Here is a 7,676-nt window from a genome sequence, read left to right on the forward strand (position 1 = left end):
AGTAGCAGTTGTCAGCTATTGAAGTCTTAAAAACACAGCTACTGGAGCCCTGAATTCCTCTGCCACATGCCTATCTCTGCAGGGATCCACGCAAAACTAAGCAAGCTTTGCACAAGCTATGGAGGGACGAGTCATGGAGGCTGAAGGCTGATCCAAGTGTCTGGAGCGAGCTCTGACAACAGTGCCACAGCACGCCTTCACTTCAACAAGCTCATAAAAGTCTGCATGGCTAAAGATAGACACAGGCGGTCAGAGGGACAGCAATAAATCAGTAGGCCTGAGACCCCTAGGGCCTGATGAGAAAGGGTCCTCAGATGGTGTAGCTTAGCTTGCTGCCATTTTGATGATCCTGTCACTGAGCTAAACCCCTCTAATGATGTGTGCTGTGAAAGACCTGCATATTATTTCTGAGTGCTTTTATGTTGCTTTAATGCTCTGAACAATGACTCGATTCTTGATAGTATCAGCATTAGCTCTTTAGGAGAACCTTCTCCCGTCTGCTTTGCACCCAAAGGGCCTCCACATTCCTGGCTCAGCTGGACATTCAACAGGCCACCACCTGCAGCATGTCAACATACTACACAAGGTTAACAATCCCCCGCCTGACTGTGAAACCATTTACCGTCACCCTAACTGGAAGTTGCTGTAAAAATAGTGCCTGAAAGCACTTAGAGGACCTATTAGTCATAATAAGAGAAATAACTGAAAATGTGAAGGAAAATTGAGAGAATAATATTAATTTTAACATATACAGCATCAAACAAAAAAACAAAGAAGAGATGATACTGTGTTCACAATAAAGAGACGACACAGATGACAGAGTTACAAACAAAAGGCGGGTGTCTTTGACTGACATTTGCCCGTGGCTGTGCTGCATGCTAACAGTGGGGGAAGGAGAGACACGTTGTCTTGTCTCAGCTGTCACTTCAGAGCGCGTGGTGGGAAAACGTGAGAAAAAATGCCCACACGCTGTCTCTCAGTAACATCCACCACCTTGTAGGAAAAAAAAACCCAACACATCAGAACATCTTTTGTTTTCCTCCTTCGCGTTGTCTCATTCAGATTGATGTGAGTTGGTGTGTGTCTGTGTATGTGTGTTGCCCAAAAAGAGTTTGAGTGTTTTCCCAAGTCAGCCTGTTAAAAAGATTGAGTGACTGTGATAAAAAAAAAAGCATCATTAATTTTCTCTGCCAGCTGAATGCGCTGCTCTGCTTTGATGTCTGATTCAAGAAACCATCCTTCAGCAAGACCGGAGCTGTCTCACTGTTGATTACGCAAATGTACTTTCCATATTTGCATAACAAAAACAAAACTGATTGATATTAGGAGAAGAGATTGAGATCTTATCCGGAGCTCCTCCTGCGTTGTTGCTAATTTGCGCTGCGCTGCAGTTGCCTGGTAGCCAACGACGCCCTCTTCATTTCCAATCGACATCACATGGCGCCAGAGGAGCTCACCGAGAATAACTGGACAGGCCTCCTGAGGCAACTGCTCACTAATGTAATATGTACGAGCTGAGTGGTCATCTCTTTCTTGGATATCACAGCGTGTGTGAGAGATATTAACAGAAAGATAGAGACATAGATGCTTGGATGAATCTTTGCCTATATTACACAACAGTGTACTCGCCGTGCATTTACTCAAGAGAGACTCCTTGCAATGACTTTGCAAATGCAACTAGAATTTAAAAAAAAAAGTGTTTTCTGGATGAGAGCATATCAATGCTCACTGCTGTGGAAAAAAAAAAACTGGTGGATGACTCAGCCTGAAGGAGCGCTTGGACATATCTGGTTCAAAGTCAGGCATGGCTGCTGGGAAACACACCAGGTCTTCATGTTGCAGGCGTGATCACTCTTCATTTGCCGCAGTAAATCAGCCATACAGGTCTCCATTATGGAAACCCTTTGACCTCGTACATGCTCGTCAAGATAAACAGCATCACTTAGTGGACACTCTCAACATCTAGTATAGATTTATATTTCAGCTGCAGTGTTTATCTTATTTCTACTATCATTGCCTCTTAAGCTGTATATATATTTCTTTTTGTCTGGTTTCCAGTATTTGTTATACAAACCTCCTTTTTTCTACTTTTATATAGCGGAGTGAAAGGTAATGTTTCCATGAGCGAAGAAGCATGATCGCTTGAAAAAGATAGGGAACATAAATCAGCTTCTAAAAAAATGCAATAAAGACGAAACAGCTGCGTTTACAGGCTCCACTTTTGAGTTTTTAAAATCCCTGAATCAAGCCGATAGAGAATCATTGGCTTGCGGAGTTTACACATTCAGATTAAGATGTTCGGAATAACTGTTGCTTGATGGCTTGTATAATTTGGTGCTCTACTAAACTACAGTGGAGCATTCTGGGAAGCTGGTAGTGCTCCAGTATTTTGGTCAAGGACATTTCATGCAGGGCGTGTGTGCTCTATATATGGTCATCATATTGTTCCTGGGAATTTTAACTATCATGACAGCCACATAGACTGTTACATAAGACCTTGTAGAGACTGTACTGACATTTACCCGTTCGGCCCATCTGCTGACCAAAGCTTTGTTCTTCTTTCATAACATCTAAATGTTGGATCAAAAGCATCTTTTTAAAGCTTTTTGGTGTTTGAAAATGATCCACTTGTAGTCAGTCAGTCAGACAGCGGGGCTGGAGACAAAGCATGAGAATACAGAATCATCACCAATGCTACCTGCTGAGAATCATCAAAGAAGGGGAAAACAAGGAGGAGGGTGGCTCGCTTTCAGTCCATATTGCAGTCTGCTGCCGTATTTTCGAAATCATTCTGCATTGATTGATTTCCTGCTGATGGGCCTTTCAAAGAGGGTTCAGGTCTGGATTCTGACTCAAAATATACTGACAAAAAATGTTTATGTTTTCTGGATTTAGACAAAGAAGTTTATAGGAAGTTGTGAGCTTGACTAATGACAAGAAGACCTATCTTAATTTCAGTTAATAATTTGAGAGCCATGTGCTCAATTCAGGTGATAGGACCATGCACTGCTGCTGTGGTTGTCATGGGCAACATGTACAGTAGGCCTTTACCTGTTGTCTCTCCTAACCTGAAGCCCAGGTTGTCAAGAGACGTGATCCTCTCCCTACAAATAGCCAGCAACATCTGCATTATATCATCATGTGAAATGGCTCACTTCTAGTGATGAACCTAAAGGGAATTACTACCCAAATTTGCACTTCCCCTCAGCTCTATGTAGCTTTTTTATCCTCTTTCAGCTCATTGTTTTGTTTTGTTTCACAGCCTACAACTTTACTGTTTTGGTTCACTCTCCCCACTCTTAACTTAGGGATGTTCTCGATGACTAATTTTGTTATCACTTAAACAGAAATTAACCTTATACTAGTCAGCTAGTCTTAAAATAAGAAAACACTCAGAAAACAGTGGACATTTAGCACAAATGTAAATTGTAAACACACAGGGCACACAGACAGCCAGACTTCACAAGTTACTCTGTTAAGTGACATACCTCGGTATGTCCAGAAGTTTGTTACATTATCCTACTACTGAAATGTGCGACATATGTACTATCGCTTCCTGACAGACAATAAGATGGCATAGGAAAGAAGAAACATCTGATTATACCCACCCAGCGCCAAACTACAAAGTTATAGCCTAGCAGGTGGAGCAGTTAGCAGCTAAAGAGGTCAAATAGTTCCCTCAGGAGCTGGTGGACACCAAAAGAAGGTAAAAGTAAAGTGAATATTGGATGTATATTTGTCAGGTGACCAGAAACTTGACCTCAGATGAATGCTGTTGATGTTGCTTTCCAACCGAACCAGGTGTTAAATTACTCTTTAAAGTGAGGCGTACATTAGTGTAGTCATTGAAATAGGAGGATGATGAATAGGAGGAGAACAAACTACTGTATATCTGCATGACTGTGATCAATAGATGCCAGTAAAGCCACAGTGCAGCAGCGGTGTGGCCTGCGTCTAAATGACACTTTGACAACCAGGATCTGACAGGAATCTGTTTGCCATCTGCTCACCCAAACGTGTCGGCAGCGTCCCTCAGCAGAAAATAAACTGCTCAGCAGCCACAGATCAAAGTGTCTGTTCAAGGATGGTACATTAACAGTCGGCCTTCTAGGTAGAGTGGTGAGACGGCTGAGGACGTCTCTATTTGTCCGGCCTGCTGTGCCAGCACTGGTGACAAAGACTGTGGACAGATGGCACAGAAACTGTCATGAGAGTGTCCCTTCAGTGGGTGTGAGTTGACTTTTGACTTGTTATATCACACAGTATGTCGTTTTTCTGAGATGATTCCAGTTTAGACAGGGACACAGTCCAAAGCTTATAACATTATAGAAATTAGACACTGTTTCTTAGAGGACAGTCTGAGCTGGAGTTTGACTTCCAGCCTCAGACCTTCTTAGAGTGCAACATAGCCCAGGGGTGACCTCCACAGCAGAAAATCACCACCTTGTCATATCGGCTGTTATGACAGCCAGTGTCTGAGTCACGTCTCTAGTGGTCGAGGAACTGAAACTGAAATGCTATTTCAAGTGGTCTGAGAGGCTGAAGGGAGTGTTGGCCCAGCTGACAGAGCATGGCGAGATGAGCAAGCTCTGAAGCAAGGATGAACTTCAGGGGTCAGAGGAAGAGGGGGGGATGACACGGTTGCCTCTTTAAGCTCTGGTTATTTCATAGCCTTTTCAGATGTGTGTGTAGGTCTGATGTTGGAGGGGAGGGGGTTCCATCTCACCAGCCCCGATAGTGGTGTGTGTGATGGAAATAACTACCATCATTACAACTGTCATCATGTTGAGCAGCCACATTCGTTCTGGACCTCGAGTGTTTCGATCAAATTGAGTCTCTCAAGAGGAAGCTTGAAATGAGAAGAGGTCTCCAAACTGTGCAACAGAACTCTACTGACCTTGCTGCAAAAGTACAATGTTATGTCTCGATGTTTTTGAATGCTGCTATTTTAGCCCTTTTGCTCTCCTTCAAATCTGAGTTTGTGAACCAAAACAGCACAGAGAATATTAAGCTGCTGGGTAAAAAAAAAGTGTCTATAATCAACATTGTTGTAATAACAGTGTATCAAATTATAATATGAATATATAAAACCTATTAAAATGTATAAATAGGGGTGGTCGGTAGCTTAGTGGGTTGTGCGGCCACCCCCTGTTATGTGCAGAGGCTACAGTCCTCACCGCAGCTGGCCCCGGCTCGAATCCCGCATCGGACGGCCCTTTACTGCGTGTCATTCCCCCTCTCTCTGCTTCCTGTCTATCTTCAGCTGTCCTATCATTAAAGGCCAAAAAAAATGTATGAATAGAAGTTAGATAAACTAGAAGTAAAGCATAATAAAATATATAGATAGGGTATGATATATAAATAGATAACAAACCAAATAAATAAATAAAAGTGAAAATGGTGTAACAAAAAAAAATATATAAACAGAATAATGTATAAATATAGTTCAAGTAAAAGCCAAATTAAAAAGATAAGTTTAGCTGGTGAACATAGTGAAGAATTAGGCAGCTAAAGAGCCAAACCAGGTGGTCAGAAACACAGCTCCAAATGAAAGATAGTGTCTCCATATCCACTTAAAAGGTGATTATATGTCTGGGACGGTGTTAAGCCCAGTTGGTAGAGCAGCCGTCCCATGTGCAAAGGCTCAGTACTTGCTGCGGAAGCCAAGGGTTCGAATCCGACCTGTGGCTCTTTCCCGCATGTCATTCCCCGTCTCTCTCTCCCCACATTCCCGTCACTCTTCAGCTGTCTCTATCAAAATAAAGCTTGAAAAGGAAAAAAAAGGTGATTATATGTCAATGTGTGTTCATTATTTGTTTCTGCTGCCCCCAAGTGGTCAAAACAATCAGTCATTTCAGATTCCAGTATATCCTACATACAAAAACACTCCAGTGCACTATAAAAATGATTAAAACAAGCAGAGACAAGGGAGGAATTTCATGTTCAAACTGATCATGTATTCATCTTCACAAAACATGATGCAACAACTTTATGCCTGTAAATGTGGGTGTATCTTTCAGTCCATTAACTATCACCGGTACAAAGACAGGAGGGACTACAAGTGCAGGACATGGTTGTATTCACCATGGCAGTTTTATTACCTTCTTTCTCATACCACCCACTTTCCGAGCCATCCATTAATAGACAAAACTCCATTTGCACTCCAACAACATTATCTTCACAGACTAAGTATGGTATTAACGGTAAAAGACCGCAGCACTGCTGAGAATAGAATAGAAAATTCTTGTGAACCCATGAATCAGATCATTGTTTCTCTTGGCTTCACAGTCTTGAGGGAGGGTAAGTTGCTCTATACCAGCGGAGAGTGTATTGTGATGCAGTTGTGTAACTGTAAAAATAAAGTATTTTCCCATATTGAGTAGAAAGTAGAAAATTTCTCATGGAGGAAATTAATGGATGGACAGACGAGTGTAGAAAGTGGCCAGATTGGGAAACAGGCTGCTGCCAGTGTGAACAACGGAAGAGCAGAGGCTGCCTTTTTACACGCTAACACGTGATTTATGTTGTAAAATTTATTTAGAGTATGATTTGAATTGAACCTAACAACTGCAACAAATAAAATGCCACACATAAGCTCAAACACTCAAAGCAAATGTAAGGTGACAGCAATTAAGAACACTGCCTGTTTTCTGTCCACTGTCCAGACTGCAAACCTGCATAATTAAAGCATTTTCAGCCACATTAGGCTGCAAACTATCTTGAGAGCATCACTCTGGCCTATTTAATGAAGTCAGCCGAAACTAGATGTTTAGAGCAGACTAACTCCTCCCTCTCCTATGTACTGTGGCTGTGTACAGTAGTAGTGTGTGGGAGTTTGTCTTGGCTGGCCAGCACAGTCTCTCTAGGGTGCCAGCGAATTCTCCAGCTGGCAGAGGAGCCAGCACAGGATAAATATATGCCTCTTTTCATCAGAGGAATTGTGAGGACCCTCTTGCTCCTTTCCAGCAAGCATCTGCAGGAAATGCCAGAGGTGACTCAAACCCCCCTAGCAACAATTTATCAGCAGCTGAGGTTGTGATCTAATTAGTTTTATTTGGATCTCTCAAATCTCTAGAGTTTGAATTACACAATAATTAGCACCGGATCAGCCCTTTGATCATTTGCAAGATAAACTTTTTTTTGGACACATTTATGTCAAGAGTTCGTTCACAATTTCATTCCTAGAGTGAAATTGGGTGAACGTCAGTAGCTGAATTTAAATTTGGCTGTCTTCAAAGCCCAGAAAAACTATTTTCTAACTCAGCTTCCTGCCATGAGTGACAGGGTCCTACATGAAACTTTTCTGAGGAAAGTCCAACAGCTTTGGTTGTTTTAAACAAAATATGTTCTGTGTCTCAGTTTTGTCTTTATATTTTTAAGCAGAGAAATCAGAATTAACAACATTTGAAAGTACAAAGTGGGAATAGATAAAGGGTAGTAATATGGACAAAACAAAACCAATGAGGGAAGAAGAGTAAAAAACAAACTACATGCAGTCAAAATAATAATAAAGATGATGATAATAGTATGCAAAGTAGCTGTTGTTGCTAAGTGTGTATGATGGTGTGAATGTTTAGAAATGAAATGAAAAATTAAGGACACAAGGTGGAGGAGAATTGAGCGAATGACGACTAAAATAAATTAACCAAACAATTCTCAATAAAGACAATTATTTA

Source organism: Larimichthys crocea, chromosome III, assembly GCF_000972845.2.
Source record: "Larimichthys crocea isolate SSNF chromosome III, L_crocea_2.0, whole genome shotgun sequence".
Taxonomy (NCBI): Eukaryota; Metazoa; Chordata; class Actinopteri; family Sciaenidae; genus Larimichthys; species Larimichthys crocea.